The 25,045-nt window shown below is 40.5% G+C and overlaps 1 protein-coding gene across 15 annotated transcripts in view; it reads left to right on the top strand.

Moving 5' to 3' along the window:
• The window catches only part of MEGF11 (multiple EGF like domains 11), a 387,570-nt gene that overhangs the window by 182,267 nt on the left and 180,258 nt on the right, over positions 1-25,045 (top strand). The gene's annotated exons all lie outside the window — the stretch shown is intronic.

Raw genomic sequence — 25,045 nt, 5'->3', positions numbered from 1 at the left:
GGTCATCAGCACAGTGTTCTGTTAGCAAAACAGCATGACTACTGTGTGTGACATTAACGCTGGATGTTAGATCTTGTCTTGTCTTTTTTTCGTTTGTTGATCAGTACATGCATATTTTAAAGGGACACCAGCAATTTAAAAATCCCACTCTTGTCCTACATTTTTTTACCAAAAGTGCTATAACTGAGAGAAATTAGAGGAAAGAAATATTTCTTTTGTCATTTTTGTTTTATTTTGTTCATTTGACAGCACTCTGTGAATTGCCAGTTTCATTCTTTCTCCTGTTGGTTGTGTGGGCGTCTTACATAGCAACAGGAATGAGAAAATCACTTAAAATACAAAATGGGATTGTAAAACCACAAAAATTAATTGTGGGGACACAGTTTTAACTGAGTTTTAACTGAGACAAGTTTTAACGTCTGCTTTACAGTTGACTAGGTTTCATATTGACAGTGTTATAGTTCCACTGAAAATATGTATATGAAAATACAAAAAAACTATATTAAATATATATCCAAATTTGGATGTACTTATTGGAGTTTTATTAACCATGGGTTGCTGAAGTCTCCAAAGTGGCTGTGAGCAGGTGGGATAATTAATCAGAGTACCATAACTATAATTATTTGAAATTTTGGAGGGCGTGTGACTGCAGGTGAGTGGCTTGCTTTTCAGAGGCGCTTGGTTTGTAGAGACTGTTAAGGAGTCGGTTAGAACTGGTCCAGAGTGGAACAGCAATAACACAGTAAGCACATGCTGATGATATCACTGCAGCTGGAAAGACTGTATAGAACAGCTTTCATTGGTTCTAAAACCATCCACCAGCATGGACTTTGGCAGAAATCTCTGAGGAAGATGAGGCTGTGCTGGTTGGAAAGAAGGGAGAGAAACAAGGACAAATTTGCATTATTAATGAGCCATTAATGCATGCTTAATCAAAGGTGAAGCTTTACAAAAGCCACAAACTAATTTAACTTAATTCTGTGAAACCATAAAAATGCTGTGGATATCAAGTAATTGTGTGATCTACCTGGACTGTTTACTTGCCTCATGTCTGAAAGGAAATCTCTAGGCCACAAACGATCAAAATTAGTATTTGCATTGCTTTCATGAAAGGTTACCTGGAGAGCGCCTCACATTCATTGTGAAATTTATTTCCTGATGAATCCAATTTACATTAATGTGGGCTCATTAAAAGATAATTATTGTACTGAGAAGAGGGCCACAGCATACATCAATGGAACATCTGTAATTGTGTTAGTCATATGATAAAGAGATAATCCTGAGTTCAGCATTTCATAATGCCACTTTTATAAATGTCAAAACTAGGTTCTTATTTTAACAGCTATGGCAAAACTTAATTGTCTCATTACTCTTATAATTGTTATCAAGCTGTGGATGCCTGGCACCAGATCACCTCTTTGATGTTGCATAGACTAAAAATCTTTAAAGTTTTGCAAAATTGGGATTTAAAAAGTGACCATTAGAACCATAAATATTGTAATGACTGAAACAGCTGAGTTCTGCTGAAGGAAAAAGGTCAGCTTCTGAGGGCGCCTTTCAAAGAGACACTCTACTAATCATCCAGTTGCAAAAACATCATGTACAATTTCCCAATTTTTGATAAAGCTTGGATGAGTTCGGTAATTGTACTGAATGGAGGGCGCTGCTTATTCTGCAGGGATCTGCCTAAAGATTTGAAAATATATACTGCATCTCCATGTTTATTAGCTGACCCCCTGCTTGACACTACATAACGATAATTAATGATTACTTAGCATAAATTGGTTAGTCTCTAAGGTGCCACAAGTCCTCCTTTTCTTTCATTTTCAAAGTACTTCACAAACATTAACTAATGAATCCTCACTAACAGCTGCATGAGGTAGGAAAATATACTGTAGAAGAGAACTCCTGTTCTGTAATCCTAGTCTTCCAGGACAAAAGCACAATAATTTCTTCACAGTGTGTGTAAACAAGTGTCTTGTTAAATGGAGGAATGAATAAATAAAATTAAACGGGCAGGAAGGAGCTTGTACAGAAGGGCAGATGACTGACCCAGTCCATGTCCTGGTGTGTGTGTCTATATATAATATATAAAGTGTGTGTGTGTGTGTGTAAATAGGTAGCTAACAAAAAATGCACAAATGGATGGTGATCAAGAATATGTAGCATTGTTCATGGGTTTTGTAGGTTCTGTAAAGTTCACTGTGTTATGCGCCGCAGAGGGCTTCTTTGTGCAGCTGTCCCCATCTGCTCTTAAAGTGTCTCTTTGGACTGGGTTTGGGCCTAAATTGACGAAGGGATGGTGGGTTTGGACCCCTTTTGCAAAATGAACATACGTTTCATTCCTGCTTATGGCACCTAGAGATAATGGTGATGGGCACATTAACAACAAGAAAGAATGCTTCACTGTCCAGAAAAGAACAGATGTTTGTTTGCTGAGATGGTTCAAGGTGAAGTGCAGAGCTGTCAAACAAGCCAGACCAAAACCTTGAACGCTACTTGTGATCCCGCATCTGTGTCAAAACTGCTGGATGGCATACACAAGAGTAATAATAATACTTTGAACTTCTAAATCCCTTTTCATCGGAGGATTTCAGAGCATGTTACAAACATTAATTAAGCTTTGCAGCAGTTCTTCAAACAGGTAGACTGAGGCACAGAAAGGTTGAGTTGCTCCAGCATCACCCAGAACATCAGTGGCAGTCAGCAATTTTTCCCAGCGGTCCTAAGTCCCAGGTCCTTCCTCATACCCCTAAATCATACTCCATCTTCGAACCATAGTACAGTATGTATGATTTTTTTCCTATTATATTTTTTTATTTATTGCAAAGGGAGAGGGACCTCCTACTGTTTTTATATTTTTTAAAGTGTATGTGTGTCTATACTTAAGCCCTGATTCAGCCATTCATCCCTATTTAGGAAAGCACTTAAGCACATGCTTATTAAATCCCATAAGCGTGTACTTAAAGCTAAGTGTGTTCTTTTAAAGTTTTGTTGAATCAGGGACATAGGGAATACCTGACGGCTTGATGTGGTCTAAAAGTTGTATCAGCATGGGGTTGGGACAACATCATTGTTCACAAGTACCAAAGCCAGTCATGGCTTCTGTGACAATCTCAGATGAGGGTTGATCGCATCTTTATACCACACTGCTCCATCACATAACTCTGTACGTGACACATGCTTTACAGCAAAAAGAAAAAAAAAGGCGGGGGGGGGGGGAACTTTTACAAATGTTCCTCGGTGGATGAAACATTTATTAGAATTCCTATATGTGTATCTGTCTTTAAAGTGAGATGCTTGCGTTAGCATGAAGCCAACTATATAGAACTCAGAGAGAGCTTTGAACACCTTCTTAAAATGATCTGTAATAACTTTTCTATACTAAAAAAAAAATAAATCACCATTGTAAGGTCCAATATCTAGCAATTCCATGGCTAGAAGCAAGTTCATTTCCAAGCTGGGAGTCTCCAGTTACCTAGAATATATCCTTGGATCTCACCAGCATATATATGGTAGAGTGAGCATAGATATATGTATCTGTATGGGTACAAGATAATATAGATGTTTTATATACCCACACTACTAAAGCAATCAGTGAAGATGTTTTCATATCCAGAACACACATTAGAAATATCACATCACATTGATTTCTGAAGTAAAACCTAACCAGATGTCCTCCTAGGAACACGGGAGATTGATTTGCTTACTAAGTTACCCAGGGGGCAACGCTGATGATAAAAGTTAACGCAATTACAAAGAATGGAGAACAATTGGATCTGAATCTAAAGTGATTTTTTGAGAGGGCTGTTCCATTCCTTTCCTTTGACTTTTGCTGTGACATAGGCATCTATTTCCATTTCCCCGCCAGGGTGCTGCATGCATAAAGCCATGATCATTGTGATGGGCCTGTATTCCAGGGCCTGGACAAACAGATCTGTAGTTTTTCTTTTCTCTCTTGTTCAGTTTACAAAACCCTCCTAAAGGGATTCATGTCTAGATATATTCATGAGGGTGCTTCAGTTTAAATCAAAATTAAAGATCGTGTGTGTGGGGGAAACGTTCAGCTACTGGTTACCCCTGTGCAATGCCAATAAAATAAACTGTTATCCTCAGCACCAAATATTTGTGGAGCCACAGAGGAGCCACAGAGCTTTGTCAGTTTATACCAGCTGAGGATCTGGCTCGTTGGGTGTGCACCGTTTTTCCTGACAGATGAATTTGGCCCATCCTGCTGGAACGAATGTGTGAAAAGAGAGAACAAAATATACTTGGCCAGATCTGTTCAGATCACCTTTACTTGCCATGAAAATATTTGTATTTTATTAAAGGCCTCTCCTTCACAGTCCAACTTCTTTTGCTTGATCTTGCAGTGAAGCAGTGTGACCAGATAGAGCCTCACGCAGTGTTAGTCTGTGCAGCTTCAGTGGTGTCAGTGGACCAAACTATTGTTGAAGCCAATAGTTTTCAATCTTTTTTTCATTTGTGGACCCCTAAAAAATTTCAGATGGGGGTCTGGATCCCTTTGGAAATCCTAGACATACCGCAGGTTGAAAACCACTGGTTTGAGCACAAACGGAGGCATATGTAGCTCTCCTGGGTGGAACAGCCGTGCAAAGCATCTGAAAAGAGAATAGATTTGTGCTGCAGTTTTGATATATCTGAAACTTTCCCACTGTGGAAGCCTCTTCCCTTTCTTTAAAGGATGTTCCCACGTGCCATTTTTATGTTAAAAAAGCACATGAGAATGTCATATGCAGAGTTGGAGTTACCTTTCAATGCTTTATAATCCTTCATTTCAATCATTCTATTGCTTTTGAGTTCATACTATGAGAACAGCTATCAATTCTGTTCAATTATCTGCCACAATGATCACAGCTAATTATGATGATTAATACAGCCAGATCCACTCGAATTGAAATAAACCCCCGTTAAAGCACTCTTGACTGGAAAAGGGTTAAAAAGCCAAGTCTGCTTTGTCACCTTCAGCTGTGACACAGTGGTCTCCCCTCCCCCTCGCATCTTAACACCAATTGCAACTCTGACAGAAGCCAGCAAGAATCTGAAAGCTGGAGCAAGTCAATTTGCTTAGACAGTTTAATCCACCTTCTCTCAGTTGCATATGTGAGGGGAGTTGGCAAGCACCCAGTTTCTGCTGATTTGGAAAGCAGTGCTTAGGAGTCCCTGCCTGAGAGAGGCTTGGCAGACCTTGAATAAGCAAACTGCAAACATCAGCGCTATATTTAGAAAGGACCTGACCTTCTGTTGTCCTCATCATTGATTTGTGATCAGAAAAAAATGAATAGTGGAATTTGATAAGTGACCTCTGACATGCTGGAATACAGCACCTTACATACAGAAACAGCAGCCAGGGAGTAAGATACCTTTTGATGTGTCATTTACAGATGGAAGGCTGATAAGGAATAGGCAGCCATATGTTTCTTGCTTTTTAACTGTCCTCCTTTTCACTGGTTTCTCTCTCTCACTCTCTGTCAGAAGAGAGATGACAGTAAAGAAGTTTTATTACACATTAAATTAGCTTCGGTAAGTGCTGTCATTAACTAGATAATAAAAAGAGATGTTGAAAAATAATTGTTTTTAAAAACGTCAGATAATTACTAAATAGCTCCAACTCCTGCCTAACTAGCTAGCTAGCTATCATTTCCAATAATGGAGACCCTCCCCAGAAATGGAACATAAACTAGTCTACTCCCCCCTCCTACAAAGATGTACATTAAATGGACCCTCACCCCTGGTGTAGAAGTGGCTTTGGATAGTAGCTGGTCCAAATTGGGCCCTCGTCCCCTCCTCTTAGTCCTTGTCATTTCTGGATATTCCAGAAAGGAATGTTGGCAGCGGGATGATCATAATCGCGTTCTGGTAGCTGAACTTTGTTTCCCAAGTAGTCCCAGTGATACCATACAGAGCAAGGAGTGAGTGAGAGTGGCCCAACCTGGCTCTAGATATTTGTTTCTGTTTAAGCTAAGAGGAGCAGTTACACAACAGAGCAGAGAATGGGGATACGCTCCAGGAGGCACCAATCTTACATTTTCACTCGTCTCTGAAAACATACGTATTACTCCTGATGACACCAATGCATAGGCTATTTAGAATATTGAACCGCCATCTGAAAACCAGCTGCTCATATTAAGTTGGAACATTAAGCTAACATTTTGAATGTTCATAGTACCGTTTGTGTGAAAAGTGAGCCTGTGTTATTGTGGGGAATGGTTTGGGGTAGGATGGTACCACATTTTCCCCCAGGCCTCTGAAAACTGGCTTCTCCTTTGCTGTGCATGGCTCTGACTGAATCTTGACTGAGATGGGTTAAAAATCTTACATGTTTATTCAGAGAAACGCTATTTTCACCATTCATGTTGCCCGGTATATTAAAGCCCCGATTCAACAAAGCTTAAATCCTTTGCTGAATGGGGATGGTCTTAGACTCCCATTGAAAATTAAGCATTTGGATAATTGCCTTGTTGAATCAGGGCCTTTGCTATGATTCTTCTTTTGCGTCCTGACAATTATGGGTCCTGTCCTTCAATCTCTGTGCATCTAAAGCTGTCATTTACTTCAGCAAGCGTGCAGCAGTTGCCCAGAAAGAACGTTCAGGAGCTGTAGTTGGCTAGAAAACAAAATTAAACGATCAAGCCTTATTTACAGTTTAATAAGGAATAATCAGTTACGTTAATATATTGTACCGTCCTGCCTTGAATATTCATGTCCCTCCCCACATTCTGCCTGTCTCTGCAACATAGTGGATAGATGTGCTTACAAGTATTGTATAGAAAGCGCACAGTCAGATCCTTCTACCTTTACACTGTTCTTCAACTCCCATTGACTCAAATGCCAGGATTTGGCCCCTTATTAGCGACAAGTGAAAGGGACAGTTATCAAATAGGTTGATTTCCCCCGCTCGTCCCCACACACTCCCCAGCAAAATGGCCACTTCTAAACTGAGGCTAGACTATGGGTCAAATTTTAATAGAGAGCTCAGGGAATTAATTAGACTGTAAAACTTGTCAACAGTAATGAGAGCTCCTTGCCAAATATGTAACCTATGGTTAAAGAAAAGTTATCACTTGGGGACATATCCTGACACTGATTTTTATGTAAACTCCCATTGACATCAGTGCGAATTTGGTGCATGATGTGAAGGTGGAAAATGACCCTCTGGTCATTGTTCCATGCCTTCAAGGTGAGGTACAGAGAATAGTTCTTCCGGTGGAGTGGCAGAACGCTTTTATTGACATGAGTTTTGGGTTACTGCATAACTCATCAGTGACAAAGCCATGAGTAGATTATGTGGGCTGTCCCAGATTCATGCCAATAAAACCTACACTGTGTGCCACACTGTCGTCGTGTGTGTGTGTGTGTAAAAAAAGTCTGCATATATTACAGAAAAAACTGGTTTGCAAATGCTTTGCAGAGTTTTAGTACTCTTTTGTGGGACTATTTTTCATATCCCTGCACCATATTTCTGGTGCCATAGTTATGCTATGGGTGTCCCTATATAAAAATCTCAAAAAGCAAATCAGACCCTCTAAATGCTCTTTTGCATTTCTGTGTACAGAATATCATGACTTTAAAGTCTGTTTCCTTGGGACTTCCCAGGCTAGGAGTTAGTGTGGGGCCTTTGCCATTAAGAAGCTGAGAATTTCCCCCTTTCCAGCAGTACAAAACTCTCATTTAGCTCATGGCGTGTATAGAAAACCTGTTAGTGTTCGAGGCCGAATCTTTCCTATGCTGGACCCTAGGCAATTGGGTGTAGTTTTGGACAAGTGGGGATGAGGGGAGAGGGAATTTCACAGTTTGGGGAGAAGGCAGAAATATTTTAGTGGTGGGTTAACCTTTTTTTTTAAATGGTGGCTGTCAGGTAGGGATTTGGAAGATTGAATCAGTCCCCAGGAAGATGGATTAGTGAGCAGATCTCAGGTGAGATGGACAGTTTTATGATAAACTCATTTATCACATTCATATTGTGTGCTCTTGTGTGTGAATATATGTATGTGTTTAGATATGTACACGTATATGTGTGCATATGTATATACAATAAATAATATAAAAAGTTTATTCCCTACCAAGAATTATGATTACTATACTGATGAGATCAGTTTGGCAAGGAAAGCAGGCTGGTATTGAACAACATCTCAGTAATACAAAGGGAAATCTTTGGTACATGGCTTCTTCATGAAATGCTAAGTCCAGTAAAGTGACTGTAAAATGCATACAGGGGAGGACCACAGGAGAGAAGAGAGTGAAAACGAGAGGGAAGAAAAGAGCAGAGGAGGAAACTAACTAACCAAATCCTGACTCTTGACACACACACAGGCAATTCCCATTGGTCCATACTCCGATCTCAGTTACACAAGTATTAATCTGGAGTAACTCATTGACATTAATGTTTTGTAGACCAAATGAAGTTAGAGCTGGAGAGGAAGAAGAGTATTAGGAAGCTGTAAAGGAGGAAAGAGGACTTGGACCAAATGTAGTGGTCTCAACAACAAAAGATCTGGGGGTAAAATTTTCAAAATTTGACTCAGGAGCCTACATGTCATTGGAAATAAATGGTAGTTAGGCTTATTTGCCTAAGTCACGTCTGAAAATGAGACTTAGGCTCCCAACATCACTTAGGCACTTCAGAAAATTTTACCCTAAATTCAATATTTTAATTATAAAAATTAAACAAGTAAGCAACAAGCCAGAGGCTACCGCATCTCTGCAATTCTTTACTGTGATTATGATGGGCATTTTCTTTTGTGTTTGTGATTGCTGAAAGTCACTAATATGGAGGTAAATTTGAAGTTGCTGTTCTTTTTAATAACTTAGCTATGCAGTCCCTAAAACTGGGAGGGGACTTCCTGGGCATTGGTTTCTAAGCGTTTAGCATAGTTTGGAACTGAACCCTTGGGATGCTGTATGCAGGGGTTTTATCATTTTTTGCAATATTTTGAAAGTGTTTAGAAAAATCAAATATGTGAAGAGACTAACATGATGTATATTAATATAATGCATTTTTGAAGCTCTTAAGCTGTTATTAAGACATTACAGTGAACAGTCATTCCAACCAGAACACATTATCAGTTAACGCATACACAGGGTTTTAAAAAAGCTATTACATTCTTTGTTGGTGCTTGCAGCAATGAAACAATAAAGCAAACACAATCTCATCAGCTCACATTTGTGACCTCGCAGGGGGTGACAATACTTCATGGTGCTCTCTATAAAGTTATCAATAACCCACTGTATGACTCAGTTATTCTCTGTTCAGACACTTAACTCTCTTTGGAAAACAGAGCCCGCTTGGGACAGCTGTGACTCTAATTAGAAGACAATAGGCAGTCACAGCTACAGAATCTTCAAAGGGGGTCAAGAAAACCTTTTGATCAACTAATAGAAGCATGTTAGGATGGAAGTCACAAATGTTAAAAGCCCATTTCAAAGCAGTCTTGGAACAGAATAGGCAATGCTTTGAGCAGCTGAGATCAAGCAATTGTTTAGCAGCCGTTCTTGACGCAAACGACAGCGGCTACCTGGTTGGTGAATCAACAGGCTGGTGCTGGAAGAGGGTGAAATTACAATCTGAGGTTCAAATGTATGTCCAAAACCCTAGGGCACGTTATTCTACAGAAAAGTGCAGCTGCACAAATGCAGACAGCTAGGAATGTATTCCTAGTCACAATAAGGAAGAAAACAGCATACGGTCTCATCCATCAGTTCTCTGCTGATGCAGGGAGAAAAGGCGGTATTACCCGGCAAGGGGCGGGGGGGGGAATGCATGATGCTGATCATGCAGTCTGGTGGGTTGTGCACTGGCTGTGTGCTTGCAATTGATCTCAACACCAAGAGTTGCTTCAATCTTGGTCAAACTGCCAGAGGAGAGGGGAGATGTGTGAAAGGTCTGCCCAGGTTGATTGGTAAGGGAGACAGTGAGGTATCTTCAGAACCCAGTAGGTAGCATGGGGAGGTTATCTGCCGCAGGTGCCGGCTTGAATCTGTGGATCCCAGAATCTGGGTGTATTTTTGTGCCTGCATTGTAGTATACTGAGGCCCAACGCAGCAAAGCACGTAAGCCTCAAACATAACTTTAACCCTAAATGGTGCCGTTGACTAAGTATCATCAATAAATGCTGTGTCATACGTTAAAAACATTACTTCACAGACATGCTCTGAATAAATGACACTATAAGTACAGTATAAATTATTTAACTAACAATCTTTAGGGTAGGTAAATAAATGTCCACCTCTAATTGAGAAACATGGTTTTGAAAGAGTCCCTGGATGATCTTTTCTTGATTCTTCAGATGCAGTTTCCTGGCCCTACTGAACTGTAGTATCCATAGTTAGCTTTTGAGTTAGTGTTTTACCTACTTCTTCACAAGCAGGAGACTGCAGGAGTCATTTTTTTGTTGTAACCCAGTCAATGGTGTTGTCGGTAATAATAAAGAAGTCGCTGTAACTAGTTGATTAGAGTTAGGTAGTAGTTTGCCACATGCGATTTTGTCTGTGCCAGATTTTGTCACCTTTGATCATCATCTTCTTTCTTTGTATAGCTGTCATATTAGTTATGGACCAGGACCGCCCTGTGCTAAGAGCTGTACAGACACCGAACAGAAAGATGGTCCCTACACCAAGGAACTTACAATCTAAAGATGAGACAAGAGATAACAGATGGATACAGACAGGCAGGGGGAGCACAAGTTAACAATGAGTCAAAACTAGTCGGCAAGATAAGTAGTGATCTCTTATTGTGTATAACACTTTTTATCTGTGACTGAGTGGTACCTAGCTCCCATTTTCGCCTTCATGGAAGGCTGCTGCCAAACTCTTTGGTCTGGATCAATTTACATAAGATGGGAAGTTGACTCTTGCCAGCTTCTTTTACCTGCTTATTATAAAATATTCATCAAAATTCTAGTTTTAGGAGATCCACTCGAGAAAGTTTAGTCCAACAAGTAAAACCGATGGTGCCTGGAGGGCTGTTCTGTTCTGTATCTAATGTTTCCGTTAATAAGTAAGACGATGAGCTGTTTCTTTCTGAGTGCCCTTTTCTGACTTCATGGGCTGTAAGTTGCCCTTTAACATTTGAACAAACAGCTCAGCTGTGCCATTGCAGTGTAGATAGTGGGGGCAGTTGTTGGGTCTGTGATTCCATTTGACATTATAAATGCCTTAACTCTGATGAAGTAAATTGTGGACCATTATCACTGGTGGTCTGCTTTTGGATACCAGTTCTTGTAAGAGCCAGCTCTTCAGCTGGTGTAAATCAGTTCCAGTGGAGCTAGGACAATTTACATCAGCAGAAGATCTGGACATACATGCATAGTACTTGTTTGGTATGTACTGATGAATACCTCTGGCCATTTCGGGTAGGAGTCCATCACAGCCAGGTCCTGGAAATGTCCCTTGAAATCCATATGCTGCTATAGTATCCTCAGCCTCTCTCAAGAGTAGCTGGTGCCTCATCTGGCGTATTATGTATTTGTTGAATGTTGGTGAGTGTTTCAATTTGGCTATCCCTGTATGGCCACCACATGTAGGTTCTTTCCAATGCTTTCATTGTAACAATATCTAGATGGCCCAAATTCAGGTCTTCCAAAGCTTGTTGCTGCTTCCTCAGGGTGACTATTTGAATGCCCATATTAGGAATCCACTATGAATGGCAAGCTCTTCCTTGTGACTACAGAATGAGGAGAGAATATACTGGTGGCCAGGCCTCTGTCCTTTCATAGTAGCCTAATGTACCTGTGCGTAGAGAGGATCACTCCTATGTTCTATCCTCTGGGTCACACAGGATATGGGAAGGTTTCTATTTGAGATATATTAAATACATCCTCTAAGTGTTCTGAATGAGAAGTGTCCATCTTAGTCTCATGAAAGCTGGCATTTGGATTTGCAAGTGCAATTTCTGAGTGCCTGTGGAAGTCTTACTGTGATAAAACTGCAAGTGGAGGTGAGAACAGTGAGAAGAGACGTAGATGCAACTCAGTGTATTGGTGGAATTCATTGAGTTAGTGATTCCTCCAGAAATGCATAGATCCATAGGAGCCCAATGCAAATGCCTCCAATTTGTTTGAGCTTTCAACTGGTGGCACATTGTGGACCATGAAAAACTAATGTATCCTCTTGTTTTGCATTCCTGTCCTCTCAATATGTGCATTACCCTCCCATCCACTTAGTATGGGATTGTGCTGAAATATGGAGTAAATGTGATCTGTCCCCTAAATCCAGGATTATCCTAATAAGGTTAATACAGGATGAACAGCAATGAAATCCCTATAATAAAGAAAAGATGGGTTAAACCAGGTGGAACAGCACATGTAAAAGACTTGAAATCAAAACTGGATTTGGAATTTATAACCATGATCTTATTATAGTCACGGAGAAATAATCATGCAGCCTTGGTTTTTCTCTTCTTCCCTGGGCAGCTGCCCAAATTTTGCATCTCTGAGTTGGAAGGGGAAGTTACATTTGGCACTTGTACAAATTCCACAGTCACTGAACCGCTTTCTTCATTTAGTTAACGGTCTTTCTGAGCAACACTGGGTTGCATTCATCTTTATTATACAGTGATGGGAGTTGCTGTATGATAGGCTGTGATCGTGAGTTCTGCATAAAATTGCAGTTTACAGATGCTTTTATCTTGCAAACCTTGAGCACAATACACTTGAAATTGATATCTAGGTAGGTGTCTGTCATATCACTTACCTGCCAGTGAAGAGTGATGAAATGTAATGGACTGCCTGTGCTTTGGAGCTGCTGAGCTGTGATGTGACCCCTGCATTTAGAAGTACAAAATGTCCATCACTGCCACTGAAACATAGTAGAAAACCTGTAAATGTCCTGTGAGAAATCATTCAACAATTTCTGCAACAGTGGGCAACTTTAAAACGCCTTACCACTCTGATACTACATTTAAAGTTATTCTTTTTTTTTTTAAAGTAATTTTTCCCACTAAGGTCAATGCATTGCAAAGATAAATGATTCCTATTTAAAGCTCTCCACCGTAGAGTGTGTGTCCCAAGATAACTTTGGATTTTCACATTTAAAAGATATGGACAGAGAAAAAGGCTTTTGAGAATCTGGCTTAGTACAGTATAGTACAATACAATTGTGAAGGGGAAAAAAGCTGCATGCTGAATTTCTAGAGGGCAATAAAAAGGGTCACCGTGAAGCTGAATGAGTAATGTACCATTATTTATTATGTGGAACTAGGGAGCCCTCAACATGGACCAGGACCCCATTGTGCTAGGCACTGTACAAACACAGAACAAAAAGACAATCCCTTCCCCAAAGAACTTGCAATCTATAAGACGAGAGAACAGATGGATGCAGACAGACAGGAGGAGCACAAGCAAACAGTGAGACAATATTGGTCAGCGTGACAGGTTCTGGTATCAGCACACCAGCAGGCTAACCTTGGCCCAGTTTTTTGTAAGCATCACAGAAAAGGACCGTTTGAAGAAGGATAATAAGATAGCTTTGCCGATGTTTACTGGAAGCTCCTCCCAAGTGAGAGGCAATATCAGAGACAGCACCAAGGTGGAATGGAGGCTCACATCATCGGATGATGGAGGGAGTGGACTTCTTCGTAGTGAATGAGATGATAGGTAGAGTGGGGAGAGGCCATGAAGGAGCTTGGAAGTATAGCTTATGTATGATGTGATAGAGAAGGGGGAGTGAGCCCTTGGAAGGATGCAAAGAGAGAGGAGAGCTGGTCAGAGCGATGGGCTAGTAAAATGATCTTTGCAGCAGCATTCTGTGTGGATGTGAGTGGGGCAAGGTTGCATTTATCAAGGTCAGAAAGAAGGGTGTTGCAGGAATCTATCATGTACAATACATGATGATTACACAAGGAAGTATGATGTAATGTACATCGATGTCTTCTGAATTCCAATAAAACATGAGACTCTAAATATATGCTCAAATTCTCCAGGGGCATAATTTGACCCTAAGTTTGGAAATGCTGTAACTACCAGTGTTGTATACATGCAGTTTTTTCTTAATAATGCCAGGGGAAGTGTTATCATTCTTGTAATGCAAACTTGAATCACTACAGCAATGATTATTAGACTGATCAAACTCTTGGACACATTGTAATGATGACAAAACAGTCATTTAACTGTTTTAGCATTGGAATTTATGCAAATAGTGATTTTATTTATGGTACTGTTTGGATTTGCCCAAGTTTATGAATTTTTATGCTGCTTAAATATTTAGTTCATGAATCTGTGCATAACTGTAAGCATTTATTGGTTTCTGTTGCCTAAATTATCCTGAAAGTACCCCCAAAATTATCCCCTGGCTTGTGACTAAGCACATAAAAATTCCACCTCCAAGGAACTTTCTTGCAGAAGTTTAGAAGAGGGTAGTTAAAATCAGGGTTAGAATGGAAACTGTCTCACAACCACAACTGCTCCATGTGGTATAAAGTTAATTGCCTCAAGTTTGAGCTGACCGCATAATTAAAACATGGCTTAACACCACTTTTTTCCTTGTTATAGTCTCCTTCTGCTTCTTCACATATGAATACATAGATTAGATACATGCATGTATGCCCTTGGTAACAATGACATTGTTGTTCTGGGCAGATATTAGTGCCACCTGCAAATGTCGTATATGGTTAATTTATATTCTGATTTCAGAAACATAATATGTATATGCAAAAAGAAAAGGAGTACTTGTGGCACCTTAGAGACTAACCAATTTATTTGAGCATGAGCTTTCGTGAGCTACAGCTCACTTCATCAGATGTTTACCGTGGAAACTGCAGCAGACTTTATATACACACAGAAATCATGAAACAATACCTCCTCCCATGATTTCTGTGTGTATATAAAGTCTGCTGCAGTTTCCACGGTAAACATCTGATGAAGTGAGCTGTAGCTCACGAAAGCTCATGCTCAAATAAATTGGTTAGTCTCTAAGGTGCCACAAGTACTCCTTTTCTTTTTGCGAATACAGACTAACACGGCTGTTCCTCTGAAACCTGTCAATATGTATATGATGGCTGCTGTGACTATATACAATACGGGATGTAAACCTATTTATGTTCAGTGAAGCTATTGGTCTTTTTCCTTTTTGATGTCTCATGTATTCCTGTATGTTTTAGAAAGGAACCAATGGCACTTGTAAGAACTATTCTCATAAGTCAAGATTTTGTGGCAAGGTTCGTTCTTTCATTTTATTCTTTCATTAAAATGTTTTGACGTGTGGAGGGGAGGATCAAACTCTTTCAAACAATTTATGAGTCGTAAATCAGAATTAGGAGACCCTTTTCACCCACTGTGCGCTACCAAAGGTGCAGTGACCCTTACGTGAATATTGGATGCTTTATTGAAGTTTTTTACAGTGGCTATTTTTTGAGTCAATAAAGAAACTTGTTAATGATTTAGTACTTTCACCTCTGTTGCCAGAGCCAAAAACCTTTTCTCTGTATTACCAAGGTTCTGTTCTCTGTTTCTGCTCCATTATCAATCTGGGCAACTTTATTGGTTACAGTATCTAAGTTAGAATCAAAACACCCCTCAAGTGTGTGAGCAACTGTAAAATTTGATTCAGTGGAGCTATTAGGTAAGGTAAATGGTTAACAGGAAACAGGTTTTCTGAATGCAAGTGTAACTTCAGGCTGGTCTACATTACAAAGTTAGGTCGGCTTAACTACATCGCTCAAGAGTTCTTCCATCAACCTAGCTACTGCCTTTTGGAGTGGTGGATTTACTTCAGCGACATTGCTATTGTAAGTGTCTACCCTACAGCAGTACTGCTGTCATGTGTCTAGTGTAGACATAGCCTAAGGGAGAACATGGTGAGGATTGGAGGACCAGGGAGGGCTTCTTTGTGTTAGCTCCATGTGATGCCATAAGAGTCTCTGTGAAAACATTTCCTAAGGCAGTTCTCTATCTTCACGTTTATTATATGTAATCCTGCAGCCCTTACACAAATATCCCCATTAGAGTTAATGGTACAGGTCCCATGAGTAAGGACTGATCGCTGGAAAGGTATCAGGAGCAGGCTCTTTATTTGTCATTCTTTATGATTGTAAATGTATTACAAAGGACAATGAAGTGTAAGTTAAAGAAATTAACAAGTGGCAGCGCATATGAGAAATACTGCATTATTACCATACCAGTGTGTGCTGTGCAATGCAGCCTATTGATTTGGTGGTCGCTTTTCATTTCTCCCTCTCGCTCTCTAGTATAAAAACAACACTAAGATTTATATGAACTGTACTGTTTTAGAATACAAACCAGGCCTGCAAAATACAGTGTGAACCTTAGGAAACTTACTATTGGGGAAAAAAAGAACAGTCTAGGTTAATTCATAAAGTGCTTTACAAAATCAGATGAATGCCTTGTGTTACACGGTGGGATTCCTTGGCTTTTTTCCTCACACCTGACTGCCTATTAATCTGTCTTTTAACTGTGCCTGCATGCAGCCACACATGGCTAAAATCACCAGCAAGATGCCTCTCTCCAGGCCTCTCCAAACTGGGTCACCCTTTTGCTATTGGTTAGCATTAAATTATTCCCTTTGAGATAACCAAGACAGTCCACGGTGCTATCTATTGTCATGTTCTGGCACTGAGATTTTATAACAGATTATGGGCAGTCTGTCATTTTAGGCTGTTCAAGGATATATGAAAAATTAGACACATGTCGATCTCTCAAATTGAGGAATTTTAACAATTTTTTTCTCTTATAAATGCATGTTCCATTATTATTGCTTGTTAGAAATGTGATTTTAAAAAACCATGACATGTAGTGCAAATAAAAATTAATAGTTTTGGTGAGTTTTAGCATTTGAGATAATAAAAACATTCATATGGGTCTTTATGAAGAAGAATTTCAAACATCTTCTGTTAGCCTTGCCATGGGGCTCCTCACATAAGTCAGAAAACCAAGGCCCCCAGCCTGCAATAGTGATTTGCATGGACACAAAGATACACTTAGGTTCTGATTTCAGGATTGGGCCAAAGGCGATGGGTACTGTGGTCTTTAAATGAACAAATACAGTTGTCAGTCAGTTTCACCTTTCGGTTATTCTGTAGTGAATGTGTCCAAAGGGTACTTTAAATGTCTGCTTCTCCTTTTAATTGGTAAATGAAAATCTAACTGGTTTCCAATACCGATGTTTTGATTTTAGAATGAAATTTAGAATACCGAAGTACACAGCCTCTGGCATCCATTCAGCAAAACACCTAAACGTGTGCATAACTTGAAGCACACACTTAAATCCCTTGTTGACTTAAACACTACTGATGTTGCCTTAATATGTTGTCATTTAGCTCCAGATTCAGAAAAGCACTTAATCATATCCTTACCAGGTGGAGTTCAGAATGTGCTTCAGTCTTTTCCTGAATTAGGATGTAAGGACATGATCTAACACTCACTGAAATCAATGGAAAAATTTGTATTGACTTCAGTGGGCTGTAGATTGGGCCCATGAGCAGTAAGTATATCTGAGTGCACATACATAGATGTGAATGGATTGATAGGGTATTAAAAACTATATTTGTGTGTTTGGGTGTATTGTATGCCCATATGCATGTTACAGATATGTATTTATATACAGCCACACATGTATGAGTGTGTGTGTTTGTGTGTAATATAAAATACACTTTCTGTATATAATGAATGATAATTCCAGGCTGCCAGACGGCTGTTAAAGTATAATAAAGACTCTAATCATATACGCATACAGTAGAGTGAAATAAGCGACTCTCTCTCATTTTGTCAGGGTTTAGCTTTATTGGCTTTCATGTCACTTCCTTTTACTGACCCTTATTTCTACTCTATAGTCCTTTCAAAAGAGGCTTTTTGCTAAAATGGAGGCAGCTGGTGCCCTTCAAGTTACTTTATTTGCTCGTGTCAGCAGTGTTCCCCCTTCTTGTCTTTTCTGCTTGAGAGAGCTTTTAAGTTCAAAATATGTCTTGGTCTTTTTTCCCCAGACATGAATTTGAATGGTGCTCTCTGTCTCTTTGAATGCTCTGTCTACAGTCTCTGTCTGGAGTTCCTCTCCTTCAACTCCACCATACCCCATCTCCACTCTGGCTTCTGTCCCTTGAACTCCACTGCAGCTGTTCTTACGGAGGTCTTCTTGTGAGCTCTTCCTCGCCAAAGCTCAGAACCTTTACTCCATCCTCATCCTCCTTGACCTGTCGTCTGCCTTCAACAAAGCTGACAATGCTCTTCTTGGAACTGTGTCTTCCCTTGGCTCTGTCCTGTCCTGGTTCTCTGCCTACCTATCTTGTCACTCCTCTAGTGTGTCCTTTGGAGGATCTTCCTCATCTCCTCTCCAACTTTGTGTGTGGGTTTTGCAGGACTCTCTCCTTGTCCCCTTCTCTTTTCCCTCTAGACCGCCTCTCTTGGTAATCTAATTCACAAACACAAATTCAGCTACCATCTCTATGCTGATCGCTCACAGATCTACTCCAGATTTGTCTCCTTCTGTCCATATTAAAATTTCGTCCTGTCTCTAAAATCTCGTGAATGTCAAGCTGTCAACTCAAGCTCAACTTGGGGAAATAGAGTTCATACCCGCCCCCCAAGTGTTCTCTGCTACCTCCTATCTTGACTGCTGTAAACAACACCACCACCCTGCCTATTGTTCAGCCTCGTAACCTGGGTGTCATCTTTGACCTGGACCTCTCTCTAGGTTCTCCTCACCTTGTGGCTATCTCTAAATCTTGCTGATTCTTTCTGCATAACGTCTAATGTATGGCCTTTCTTAGCCATATATGCAGGTAAAACACTCACCACTTCGCATCTTGATTACTGCAACTTCCTTGTCTCTAGCCTTGACAAATACAACCTTGTCTTGTCCATATCTGCTCCGAATGATCTTTGCAGAAGCATTTTCCTAGACTGTCACTTGGACATTGACATCCTTCCACTGGCTTCCCTTCTATATCACATCACTCATAAATTATTGGTCCATTCCCAGCCTGTTCTCACCCTACCTATCATCTCTGATTCTCTACTGAGATGTCAGTTTCCCTCCTTTGATCGGCCCAGGATGTCAGCCTCCATCACCCACTTGTTAAATTTTCAATCAAGCACCTTTGTGCTTTCTCCCATGCTGCCCCTGACATTTGGGAGAAGCTCCCTGCAAATATTCACCAAAATAATGCATTATCCTCCTTCAAAACTCTCCTTAAAACTCTACTTTTCCATGGGGCCTCCAAAAAACTTGCCAGTGTCTAGGTTGCTGGTGTGCTGGGACCACTGGCTATCATGCTGACCAACATTGTCACATTGTTTCCTTGTACTCCCATTGGTTTGTCTATATCCATGGGTTGCGTCTCGTCTTTTACTTAGACTGTAAGCTCTTTGGGGCACAGACTGCCTTTTTGTTCTGGATTTGTACAGCGCCTAGCGCAGTGGGGTTCTGATCCATGTCTAGAACTGCTATGTGCCATGGTAATACAAATAATAATAATTATTATTATTACTAATGTCTGTTCTGAGCCTCTTCTGCAATATACATTACATGATGCTCTCCAAACCTCAGCTTGAGAGCCTGAGGGCTTGGTGATGCTAGGTGCTGGGTTTGGATGGGATTACTCATGGACGAAAGCACATTCTTAAGTGCTCTGATGGATTGTAATTGGTATATTCAGCCCCTTGCTGGATCAAATCCTGAATTTGCAAAGTGCTGAGCACCCTCAGTTCTTGTGGCTGTCAGTGGAGTTTTAGGAATTCAGGCCCCAGATTAGCAAGGTACTTAAACTCATGGGCAGCCCAACTGAAGTCAATGAGACTACCTCTATGCTTCAAGTTAGGTGAGTGCTTAGGTACTTTTTACTGAATTAGGGCCTTCGAATTTTGCAGAATCTGGCTCTCATTATTGTAAACTCTGGAAAGAGGTAATCTCTGATGCATAAACGTTGCCTGTTGGTAACTGTGTTGAACATCTTTACCTAATACTTTGCGTTGGGGGGAGAATTGTTTTTCAGAATGAAATTTGCAATACAAATGTAAAAATGATAAAATGTCACATCTCCAGTCGAAGCAATGTGTAATGCTTTCCACTGTGGAATGTGATTTTTTATCAGTGTTTACAATGGCCATTACAAAGAGAGAACACAAGTGGAGAAGTAATTTAAAAAGAATGTATAAGCCAGTCGACTTATTGAATACAGTAAATATTTTAATATTATTTATGGAGAGTTTAAATAATCAGAGCAGCAGCTTCAGAACATTATGGAAACTGATTTATTCTGTTATAAAAAATGACTTACTAACACAGGGCGGGATGGTGGCTGCTACCGGCCCTGAGAAAAGCCAGCTTGTAGGTGAGCTGCCCTGAGGCTCGCGTGGTGGAGGGAGTTAATCTGCCACAGGGTGGGAACAGTAATCTGCACCAGCCCCATACTTGGCTCAGGTTGCTTCCCCTGCTGTTTCGGCTTTGCTTTGCTGGCCAATGCATTAGAAAGACGAAGGCTTTGTTTTGCTCACTCCTTGCCCACCTGAATGGGACAGGAAAAGCATCCCCCATAGAGGCTGCTCTCGCTCTCCCCCTCCCCCTGTGATGAGCATTCCACGTAGTGAACACAAGGGGTGTTAGAGGGTCCGTTGTGCCCTGTACACCGCTGCATGGTCATATGGCAAGGGTCAAAATCTGCCCCCACACTGAAACCCTGTAATCATTTGACAGGCAGCGCTCCCCATTGAACTCAGGAGGGATTTTTGCCTGAGTAAGGATTGCATGTGACCCTAATGTGTACAGTATCCATTCAAACATCAAAGGGTTGTTGTATTACTTCATATGAGACAAAATATTATGTGGAAAGCAACCTACTCAGTATTTTTTCCTAGTTTAGGCAGCTGTGCACTATTGATACATGTTTACTAACTGGATCTTTATTTGTGTTTGTATCTTCCTCTAGCAAACATCATTTTAGGAAGCTCTATTTTATGCATACATTTGGTGTGTACATTGTGAACTCTGGAAATGGCATGCTGAGTTGACATGGTAAATAAACGTGAGACTCTGAAATGTTTGCCAGTCTTGGCATCAGAAGCCAAAGCTTACGCTTCTGTTCTGTTTTATTAGACTGAAAAGAGCCTGTCTTTTCATGACCATCTTGCCTGTGTTACTTGATCTGTCTGAACGCTTGTAGGTTTCTCATGGTAACTCACTGTACGTCAACTGCAAGCCCAAGAATGATTTTTAAACAGTGTCATAACATTTGTCTCCTGGCCGCTTGGACAATAGAAAGGGAGCACTTGGGAGTTCTGCATGTGCCAGGGCAGCAGGATCAGGAGCTGTGTTAGCTCCTGTTGCAATGACTCACATCTTGTGGCTGAATCTCATTTGTTTGTGAGCCAGGGCCTTCATCTTAGTTTGACCTCTGAGCAGGCAGTTTGCAAAAGAAAAAACCCAACAGCTAGCTAAGTATTAGAAGCTTTCTTGCTGTGTGCATCAAGCTGCTTGACAATACATAGTACTGTAGTACATATAGAGCCTGCTTTTGAATATTGCACAGAAAGGTATATGCTGTTGTGTTTCTAATTTGTATGTGCATTTACCATGTTTATGGAATCGTGGACAATTAGATGCATAAATAGCCATCTGGGCATATTAAAAAATAGGCAGGGAGTGTTTTTGGGTGCACATATGTTTAAGAAAATCAGGCCTGTAACATAATCCTCAATTCAAGTAGGCTGGAATGAAGTGGACTAAACCAATTTGATCTTTGATTTAACAGCCTGTGTTCCTAACAAGTGCAAGAAGGGAACTTGAAATCCAAGGGACATAACAACTAAAGTTTTAACCCCGAAGTTTAATCACTGCTAGTTAGGGAAGACCAGGAAGCCAGCTTTATTTTACCTGCAGACAAGATTCATAATACAGGGCATGGGAATATCATGGAGACAACCAGCCTGAGCTGAGGAAGGCCTTTGCATTTTAAAAAGGCAATTTTAAGACCGCTAAAATCACTAAGAACTTTGTCCTCAGCATCCTGTACAAGTCATATATCTGGGACTCGGGATAATAACAGAGCAGGACATGGATTACTGCCTCAGTATTAGATAAAGACATCTATATGGAGATATTTACAATAAAATATAGATTTATATAGTACCTGTCGTACAAGTATTGCAACAATTTCTTAGGTGACAGAAAGATGCTCCAGCTACAGATGTTATATCATGCCGGGAGGAATATCTGTCTCAAGAACAGAATCCATATTCCTAGCAACACCTGCAATAGTGATATAATGGTGTCAGAGCAAGAACAATATTCCAAAGCCGGGTAGCAGGCCCCCCATTGAATAATATCCGACAGACAGGATAAAAAAAAAAACAGTGGTGACAACTATAATAGTCTGCTGCTGCAGCAAGGTGGGTCGATTATCATCAGCATAGCAACGATCGTCTCTGTTCATTGTGAAAGCAGGATCCCAATACAATCACATTTCCTCCAAAAGGGTTGGGTCTTGATGATGAAGGGTTGTAACCCTGCAGTAGAAATCCCTCGAAGGAAAGCATGTGCCCACCTCTGTGGTTTTAGCTGCCCCTTCACCACCTCTGAGAAGTAGCCTGCACTCGAGAGGATGCTGGCAGAGAGGAGTGCCCGAGACTCTGCCCATTTCCCACACGTTGGCGTAAGACAGGATCGTTGTACCCTTTCTGTCCCCTTTGAGCACCTGCATTTGTCCAGATGTGATCTAGTCGGAATATGTATTTGAATCACTCTTAAATGCACCCTTACTCAGTTTTACTGCATGCTTTTGCAGACACATGAAAATATAGTATCCATTGCAGCCAGAGTTAGATTTTTTTTTCTTCTTCAAGCAGTTTGGTAATGAGCTCTTTAAACATTCCTTTAGATTGTGGCACACCCTACATTCTCAAAGTAATTTAATGAGTTGTGGGTGCATTGTTATCTAATGGTGTTTGCTGCTGATCATTCTGACTCATTTCCATGTTTCACCGATTGTTAAATTTCTGAGCACTAGAATGTATAAAATTGTCAGCAAGGAAGCTGTTAAGTTCTTTGGCTAGGACAAAAAGAACAAGGAGTACTTGTGGCACCTTAGACTCACAAATTTATTTGAGCATAAGCTTTCATGGGCTAAAACCCACTTCATCGGATGCATGCAGTGGAAAATACAGTAGGAAGATCTGTTTCTACACAGAGAACATGAAAAAATGGGTGTTGCCATACCCACTGTAACGAGAGTGGGTATAGTGGGTATGGCAACATCCATTTTTTCATGTTCTCCATGTGTATATATATCTTCCTACTGTATTTTCCACTGCATGCATCTGATGAAGTGAGCTGTAGCTCACGAAAGCTTATGCTCAAATGAATTGGTTAGTCTCTAAGGTGCCACAAGTCCTCCTCATTCTTTTTGCTGATACAGACTAACACGGCTGCTACTCTGAAACTTGGCTAGGACAGTAGGTCGGACCTAGATTCATCATGCATGATGCTTAGTACTGTGAGTCTTCCAGCTGCCTTTGGTGGCAGTTCTACATGCAATGGCAGCTCTGGCCTTTGCCTCCTGTACCTCACCCTCCAACTCTAGTGAAGGAGGAAAGATGTTGCATAGTGAATGCTTCAGAAAGAAAAGAACGAAGAAAGGATTGTTCTCCAGGAGAAAAATACAATGAGCATTTGTCATCCATACAAAAATGTATACCTCCCCTTTATTAAATCAGGTTTGAGTGAAAGGAAATGAAATGGTATGAACGTATTCATCTTGAGTGAAATTTCCCTCTGTGCAGAGAGCCTGCACCAGGCCTGTTTTAGATTGCGAGCCCTTTGTGGGAGGGGCTGTCAGTTACTAATGTTTGTACAGCATCTAGCACAATTGGCAGCCACTGGCAGTGCAGCCTAGTAGCTAGAGCCCTTGATTGGGACTCGGGAGACCTGGATTCTATTTCTGGTTTTGCCACTAGCTTGCTGGGTAATTCACTTCAACTATGTGCCTCTGTTTCCTCATCTGTCAAATGGGGACAATGATACCTCTTTTTGGTAAAGCATGTTGATATCTATTGAAGAACAGTTAGGTATTATTATAACCACAATATAAATATTAAATTATGATAACAATAGCACACCACTTAGGTGCCACTTAAGCCCTCAGTGTTGGGCTTAAGTAGAAGTTAAGTGCTATCTTGGTTTTGTGCTGGCTCTGCACTGGAGTGAATCGCACCTGGGACGCACACTTGAATTCGTCACTCCTGCCGTTTTTAGAAGCTCTACAACACAGAGGACTGGATTTTTCCAAAACAAAAAGCCTCTAGCCTCTGTGATTATTTTTAAGCCTGTGAGTTAATTAAATGCTCCATTTTGTTTTTCTGTTGTTTGCAGTCTCTTTCCGTATGACCGTTGATATGATGTGCAGTCTCATTAGTGTCAACGTGACGCCACATTGATATTAAAGGCTGGTATGGATTGTAAACAAACACTATCTTGGTGAAATCCCATGCTGGCCTTTTCATCTTGCCATACTGCTGACTTCAGTCAGGTTGTACAGTATAAAGTTAGTGCAGAATCTGGCCCGTTTCATGGTCCATACTGATATTTTCTGAGAAACATTACTAGGGCTGTTTAAAAAAAAAAAACCACCAAAGCTGGTTTTCAGTGGAAAAGTGGATTTTCAGTTACATGAAAAAATTTGTGGAAAGTTTCTGCTTGCTTCCAAAATTTTTGGCTTTTTATCAAAAACTTTTAAATCAAGAACTAAAAAAAATCTTATTGTACAAACAAACAAACAAAAAGTTGAAATTTTCCATGGCAATTTTTGATGTTTTTCCCCCCATCATTTTTAATTGAAATTTCCACAGGGAAAATTTTTTGGGTTTTTTCAAACCATTTTTCTGTATAACCACAAAGCAGACATGGAATACAAAGTAACTCCATCTTGGGCTGGTTTCGCCAGAGCCCTTAGACTACCTTTGTTTGTATAAAAAGGCTGCTTAGCTATTATTATTATCCTGCTTTACTCTCGGAGGACCTGAAATGAAGCCCGTTCAAAGCCAATAGCAGTTCTCCTCTGGACATCAGTGGGCTTTGGGTCTGCCCC

The sequence above is a fragment of the Lepidochelys kempii genome, chromosome 10 (genome assembly GCF_965140265.1).
Source record: "Lepidochelys kempii isolate rLepKem1 chromosome 10, rLepKem1.hap2, whole genome shotgun sequence".
Classification (NCBI taxonomy): Eukaryota; Metazoa; Chordata; order Testudines; family Cheloniidae; genus Lepidochelys; species Lepidochelys kempii.
This window is presented reverse-complemented; position numbering and strand designations above follow the sequence as displayed.